The sequence below is a fragment of the Haliotis rufescens genome, unplaced genomic scaffold, assembly GCF_023055435.1.
Source record: "Haliotis rufescens isolate VD_foot unplaced genomic scaffold, xgHalRufe1.0.p SCAF_148, whole genome shotgun sequence".
Taxonomy (NCBI): Eukaryota; Metazoa; Mollusca; class Gastropoda; order Lepetellida; family Haliotidae; genus Haliotis; species Haliotis rufescens.
Window position 1 is genome coordinate 361,612 of NW_025963833.1, and position 8,743 is coordinate 370,354.

Sequence of the window (8,743 nt, forward strand, 5' to 3'; positions counted from 1 at the left end):
ACCCATCATATAGCCAATATTTACCATATAGTCTATGATAAATTTATTCTCTACAACTATTATATAGACTATATTTATAATATACTCTGTATTTAAAATACATAAATAAGCTGTAGTAGTTTCAAATAGTACGTGGTGGATTTCTACTTAATTATTCCTTCAGTGCTTGTACACTTAAAAAAATGAGCTCAGAAAGTTAAGACATACAAGACATTGTTAGACCTAAACGCGCCAAAATTATGGGACAAGGGCAGGTGGTAGGTGTTCGGGATCTAAACACGTGTATTCACACTGCTTGAATGTGTGGTAACGGTACATCGTATTGAACGAATAATAGATTTGAATTCCGACCCTGTTTTCATAATTATTTACCCAGTACCAAAATTGCAACCTTACGAGGTTCTGTTATTATTTATTATACTGCGAATATTATAAACTCCTTTCGCTTTACTAATCTAAAAGTTCTTGTGTGTAGTTGGCTGTAGATGGACGTATTGCTTTTATATATCCTATGTTCATGTTCTTTACGGTAAAGGGTCTGGTTATTTGACTCTCATCTCCATGGTGACGACGAACAACTAGGCGATGCCCACGCCTGTCAGTATAACATACGATAAGATGCTTATATTGACATATACACCAGCTCGGGGCCGGATTCAAACACTTAACAATATAAACTGCCGGGAAGAAAAATATATACGCTTGAAAATTGGATTTGACCAAAAAAATAGAAACGTTATCAAAACGTTACGAGGCTGAAAACAGTTGCTTGAAACACTGCAGACTTAATGTCCAAAAGACAACTATGATACCTGCATCACATCGCCATCGAATAACCATTTCTTCTTTGTTGCATCTTGAGCCATCATCAAACATGAGTGTATACTTTCCTTTGCCCGGCAGTTTGCGTACAATACAGTAATAACCTATGACGATGAATGGCTGGATGATAAGATTATGATGGTAACAACCTCTGAGTTTCTGTGTGTTAACTTGGTATATGAAAGGATTTATATTGAAAGATTATCTTTAACTCTGATGTGTTCTAAAATAAAGTTCGATCCCCTGGTCGCGTCATACCAAAAGTCATTAAAATAAAGTACTTGTTGTTACCCTGCCTGATCGGGATTAAGAGGATAAGACAAGGACTGTCAGTGTTCTGTGTCTGAGTGGGGTATCTATTTTAAACTGCGGCATCGTATCTCTGTGGGTATAAAACTATAAAACCGCGTACGTCCTGACTAGAACAAGCAGCCACACACATGTCGCTTTAACACTGAAATAATCTTACATGGGACGTTAAACCCCATTTAACCTAACCTCATTTCACCTAACCTCATTTCACCTAACCTCTAAATCTGAAACATTTACAATTGATTCCCGGAGTAACTTGACGACCGTGCGTTAAACCAAAACTTTCACAAGTGCATTTCTTTCGTTGATTATCGGAAATATGGATTCTGGAAGTTATTCGAGTTTAATCGTGTTATTAAAAAACACACATTTTCATGAGGTAATTATAAAGAACCGCTGATAACGTCCCGGCTTTAACTACTACATGGATGCTGAGAACTTTTTTCGTTAATTTCTTTTGCCAATCTGGATTCTCTAATAATTTCTAGTATTTGCATCATTTCAAACATGTCAATTTCAAATCGACGTGTGTCAATCAAGAACTGTTTGTTATGCATCGCATCGCAGTATCATTTCTTGTACGGGTATTTGTTGCAATATTCATGTCGATTGCACAAGTCAAAATGCCTGGTAATGACATCGTATCAATTTTGAAATGCACATCAAATCATAAAAGCATCATGAACACGCTGGACGGTCAGATCCCTGAGTAAACAAACACATTCCACGGTTAAACCGTAAGCAACAAGAAATATAAATCAATAAAACCCTAAACTGTGTTCATGATGCTAAAGAAGGTCACGCTGACTCTCAAATCGATTTCATTAAATGAGAATCCTGAGAATGAAAGTCACAGTGTGTCAATTTCAATATCACGTGCTGCAGAGAGGCGCTATCGACCGACCAGGAGCGCCCTGGCCTAACTACGGCGCCTGTGCTGGTATACGCTAGCTGGCGCATGGCATGGTCTCAAATGAAACGCAAAAATCGGGAGATTTTGTAATGAAGAATTTGACATTATATTACAAGTCTGCATGACAGTTCTGTAACATGACTTTGTCCATTTCACTGACTGAAACTGACTTCTGTAACTGAAGTGTTTTCTTATGTGTTTTTTGTTTTGTTTTTTATTTCGGCATGTTCGGCGTATAAACTATTTATCAGGGATTATTTTTTCGAACAGTCTTATTTTCTGAAACTATACTCATGTAAAAGATAACGGATCATCTAACAATGTTGCAGAATACTCAGTCTGTCATACAGACCTTGAAACAAATATATCCAAACACAGCTCATGCAAGTCTATAATACTTGACAAGTCTAGATTACGGTCGGGTAGTATGTTTATTTCAGTGACGAGACGTTTGTCTACAGAGCACAGTTTACTGACAGTTCAGATAAAACCCTTGATATCTGTGTTTATGACCCGGAGAACTTACAAACAATAAATATTCGTGATTTGTAGAATAATTAATTTTCACATACAAATAAGCCCTTCGGACATGTTCCACAATCTCTGTTCATCTTCAGGGTTGGTTAGACATTTCATACCAAACATGCTTTCCTTTATACACATTCCCGACATGGGTACAATGTGTGAAGCCTATTTCTGGTGTCCCCCGCCGTGATATTGCTGGAATATTGCTAAAAGCGGCGTAAAACCATACTCACTCACTCACTCACTCCTTTATACATGTCACCTTTTTACTTTTCGTCAGTATATTTCGTAGGCAAACGACTTTTTCCTCTCTTAATGTCTCGTTATCTTTAATCTACCCAATCTTTACCTGTCATATGCATGTCAAATGTTAGGTATGTAATAGTTTCTATTTGGATAATCGGTTAGAAATATTGCATGCCTGTTTATTTTCTCCAGCCTGCTTTTAAACCGCTAACATCCATTTATTTATATTTGCGTTGAGCCGAAACGAGGAAACAGATGCAGTTAATTGCTAAAATCACTTCGATAAAACTTATTTGTTCCAATTAATCCTGAGAAATATACTTTTGCCTCGGTTTTTCAAAAACAAATTGTTCACAAGACATGTTATCATTGGGTTCGAAAAGAAAAGTGTGTCTCTACGGGAATTTACATACATTGATGAAACAATATCCATGAGGTGGTGGTGATACCTGTTTGTTGTTGTTTACTGTTAACTGTGGATAACAAGGGACTTCTTGAAAACTTTTCTTTTGATGTCTCTTGTAATTTATTGAATATTGATGGCACAGAGTGAGTGAGTGAGTTTGATTTAACGTCGCTTTGACCAGTATTGCAGTTATGTTAGGGCGTATTAGTTTAATGAGTGAGTGAATGGTGAGTGAGTGAGTGAGTGAGTTTTGTGTTGTATCCCAGGGGGAACATCGCCTGATCAAGCATTGGGTACTACTGTCCTCACTTAAGTCGGCTCTAAATCAAGCATCGGGTACTACTGTACTCACTATAGTCGGCTCTAAATCAAGCATTGGGTACTGTGGTCCTCCTTCTAGTCGCCACTACATCAAGCATTGGGTACTGCTGTACTCGATTTAGTCGGCTCTACATCAAGCATTGGGTACTGCTGTACTCACTTGAGTCGCCTCTGCATTAAGCATTGGGTACTGTCGTACTCACTTTAGTCGGCTCTGCATGAAGCATTGGGTACTACTGTTATCACTTTAGTCGGCTCTACATCAAGCATTGGGAACTGCTGTACTCACTTTAGTTGGCTCTTCATCAAGCATTGGGTACTGCTGTACTCACTTTAGTCGCCTCTACATCAAGCATTGGGTACTGCTGTACTCATATTAGTCGGCTCTACATCAAGCATTGGGTACTGCTGTACTCACTTTAGTTGGCTCTTCATCAAGCATTGGGTACTGCTGTACTCACTTTAGTGTCCTCTACATCAAGCATTGGGTACTGCTGTACTCATATTAGTCGGCTCTACATCAAGCATTGGGTACTACTGTATTCACTTTAGTCGGCTCTAAATCAAGCATTGGGTACTGTGGTCCTCCTTCTAGTCGCCTCTACATCAAGCATTGGGTACTGCTGTACTCGATTTAGTCGGCTCTACATCAAGCATTGGGTACTGCTGTACTCACTTTAGTCGCCTCTGCATCAAGCATTGGGTACTGTCGTACTCACTTTAGTCGGCTCTGCATGAAGCATTGGGTACTACTGTTATCACTTTAGTCGGCTCTACATCAAGCATTGGGAACTGCTGTACTCACTTTAGTTGGCTCTTCATCAAGCATTGGGTACTGCTGTACTCACTTTAGTCGCCTCTACATCAAGCATTGGGTACTGCTGTACTCATATTAGTCGGCTCTACATCAAGCATTGGGTACTGCTGTACTCGATTTAGTCGGCTCTACATCAAGCATTGGGTACTGCTGTACTCACTTGAGTCGGCTCTTCATCAAGCATTGGGTACTGTCGTACTCACTTTAGTCGCCTCTACATCAAGCATAGGGTACTGCTGTACTCACTTTAGTCGGCTCTTCATCAAGCATTGGGTACTACTGTACTCACTTTAGTCGGCTCTAAATCAACCATTGGGTACTACTGTTATCATTTGAGTCGCCTCTACATCAAGCATTGGGTACTGCCGTACTCACTTTAGTCGGCTCTACATCAAGCATTGGGTACTGCTGTACTCACATTAGTCGCCTCTACATCAAGCATTGGGTACTGCTGTACTCACATTAATCGCCTCTACATCAAGCATTGGGTACTGCTGTACTCACATTAGTCGCCTCTACATCAAGCATAAGGTACTGCTGTACTCACTTGAGTCGGCTCTTCATCAAGCATTGGGTACTGATGTACTCACTTTAGTCGGCTCTACATCAAGCATAGGGTACTGCTGTTATCACTTGAGTCGGCTCTACATCAAGCACTGGGTACTGCTGTACTCACGTTAGTCGCCTCTACATCAAGCATTGGGTACTGCTGTACTCACATTAGTTGGCTCTTCATCAAGCATTGGGTACTGCTGTACTTACTTGAGTCGGCTCTTCATCAAGCATTGGGTACTGCTGTACTCACTTTAGTCGGCTCTACATCCAGCATTGGGACTGTGGTACTCCTTCTAGTCGCCTCTACATCAAGCATTGGGTACTGCTGTACTCACTTTAGTCGGCTCTACATCAAGCATTGGGTACTGCTGTACTCACTTTAGTCGGCTCTTCATCAAGCATTGGGTACTGCTGTACTCACTTTAGTCGGCTCTACATCAAGCATTGGGTACTGCTCTACTCATATGAGTCGGCTCTACATCAAGCATTAGGTACTGCTGTACTCACTTTAGTCGGCTCTTCATCAAGCATTGGGTACTGCTGTACTCACTTTAGTCGGCTCTACATCAAGCATTAGGTACTGCTGTACTCACTTTAGTCGGCTCTTCATCAAGCATTGGGTACTGCTGTACTCACTTTAGTCGGCTCTACATCAAGCATAGGGTACTGTTGTACTCATTTTAGTCGGCTCTACATCTAGCATTGGGTACTACTGTTATCACTTAAGTCGGCTCTAAATCAACCATTTGGTACTACTGTTATCACTTGAGTCGCCTCTACATCAAGCATTGGGTACTGCTGTACTCACTTTAGTCGGCTCTACATCAAGCATTGGGTACTGCTGTACTCACATTAGTCGCCTCTACATCAAGCATTGGGTACTGCTGTACTCACATTAATCGCCTCTACATCAAGCATTGGGTACTGCTGTACTCACATTAGTCGCCTCTACATCAAGCATTGGGTACTGCTGTACTCACATTAGTCGCCTCTACATCAAGCATTGGGTACTGCTGTACTCACATTAATCGCCTCTACATCAAGCATTGGGTACTGCTGTACTCACATTAGTCGCCTCTACATCAAGCATAAGGTACTGCTGTACTCACTTGAGTCGGCTCTTCATCAAGCATTGGGTACTGCTGTACTCACTTTAGTCGGCTCTACATCCAGCATTGGGTACTGTGGTACTCCTTCTAGTCGCCTCTACATCAAGCATTGGGTACTGCTGTACTCACTTTAGTCGGCTCTACATCAAGCATTGGGTACTGCTGTACTCACTTTAGTCGGCTCTTCATCAAGCATTGGGTACTGCTGTACTCACTTTAGTCGGCTCTTCATCAAGCATTGGGTACTGCTGTACTCACTTTAGTCGGCTCTACATCAAGCATTGGGTACTGCTGTACTCACTTTAGTCGCCTCTACATCAGCATTGGGTACTGTCTTCCTCCCTTCAGTCGGCTCTACATCAAGCATTGGGTACTGTCTTCCTCCTTCCAGTCGGCTCTACATCAAGCATTGGGTACTGTCGCCCTCCTTCCAGTCGGCTCTACATCAAGCATTGGGTACTGTGGTCCTCCTTCTAGTCGCCTCTACATCAAGCATTGGTACTGCTGTACTCACTTTAGTCGGCTCTACATCAAGCATTGGATACTGTTGTCCTTCCTTTAGTCGGCTCTACATCAAGCATTGGGTACTGTCTTCCTCCCTTCAGTCGGCTCTACAAGCACTGGGGGAACTTAGTGTTACCTGGAGGTGCTTACCGAAGGAGGAGAAAGTTACAGTTAATTCACCTTACAATAGCGGTCAGTAGTGTCTGTAGGGTCTAGAGTGGTTAGAGACAACAATTTAACAGTCTGACCTACACACGTTTTCTCTGAAATGATGAGTCAGGTATTTCAGGACATCCAGCCTATCAAACAGACACATTGTTTTTCTAAAAGCTAAGGCAAAATTATTATTCTTGTACAGTATATTTTAGAGACAATATCATCACTTACCACCTTTGGTGAGAATTATTTAGAATGCTTTTAGTGTCATGGAAAGAAGAGAACCATTTGTTAGTTGAGAGAAAATAACAAGATGAAGTATCTCATGAATTAAGAAACTGCACATAACTAGGAAGGGGGATGTGCATCACTAGCAAGGAGAATGTGCATCACTAGCAAGGAGGATGTGTATCACTACCAAGATGAATGTACATCACTAGCAAGGAGAATGTGCATCACTTGCAAGGAGAATATGTATCCCTAGCAAGGAGAATGTGTATCACTAGCAAGGGGAATGTGCATCACTAGCAAGAAGAATGTGTATCCCTAACAAGGTGAATGTACATCACTAGCAAGGAGGATGTGCATCACTTGCAAATAGAATATGTATCCCTAGCAAGGAGAATGTGTATCACTAGCAAGGAGAATATGCATCACTAGCAAGGAGGATGTGCATTACTGACAAGGGGAATGGACATCACTAACAAGGAGAATGGACATCACTAGCAAGGAGAATGTGTATCACTAGCAAGGAGAATGTGCATCACTAGCAAGGAGTATGGACATCACTAGGAAGGAGGATGTGCATCACTAGCAAGGAGAATGGACATCACTAGCACTGAGAATTGACATCACTAGCAAGGAGGATGTGCATCACTAGCAAGGAGAATGTGCATTACTAGCAAGGAGAATGTGCATCACTAGCAAGGAGGATGTGCATTACTGACAAGGGGAATGGACATCACTAACAAGGAGAATGGACATCACTAGCAAGGGGAATGTGCATCACTAGTAAGGAGGATGGACATCACTAGCAAGGAGAATGTGTATCCCTAGCAAGGAGAATGTGTATCACTAGCAAGGAGAATGTGCATCACTAGCAAGGAGGATGTGCATTACTGACAAGGGGAATGTACATTACTAGCAAGGAGGATGTGCATCACTAGCAAGGAGAATGTGCATCAATAGCAAGGAGAATGGACATCACTAGCACTGAGAATGGACATCACTAGCAAGGAGGATGTGCATCACTAGCAAGGAGAATGGACATCACTAGCAAGGGGAATGTGCATCACCAGCAAGGAGAATGGACATCACTAGCAAGGAGAATGGACATCACTAGCAAGGAGAATGTGCATCACTAGCAAGGAGAATGTGCATTACTAACAAGGGGAATGTGCATCACTAGCAAGGAGAATGGACATCACTACCAAGGAGGATGTGCATCACTAACAGGGAGGATGTGCATCAATAGCAAAGAGGGTGTGCATCCCTAGCAAGGAGAATGTGCATCACTGACAAGGGGAATGGACATCACTAGCAAGGAGGATGTGCATCAATAGCAAAGAGGGTGTGCATCCCTAGCAAGGAGAATGTGCATCACTAACAAGGAGTATGTGCATCACTAACAAGGAGTATGGACATCACTAGGAAGGAGGATGTGCATCACTAGCAAGGAGAATGTGCATCACTAGCAAGGAGGATGTGCATCACTAGAAAGGAGGATGTGCATCACTAGCAAGGAGAATGGCCATCACTAGCAAGGAGAATGTGCATCACTAGCAAGGAGAATGGCCATCACTAGCAAGGAGGATGTACATCACTAGCAAGGAGAATGGACATCACTAGCAAGGAGAATGGCCATCACTAGCAAGGGGAATGTGCATCCCTAGGAAGGAGGATGTGCATCACTAGCAAGGAGGATGTGCATCCCTATCAAGGAGAATGTGCATCACTGACAAGGGGAATGGACATCACTAGCAAGGAGGATGTGCATCCCTATCAAGGAGAATGTGCATCACTGACAAAGGGAATGGACATCCCTATCAAGGAGAATG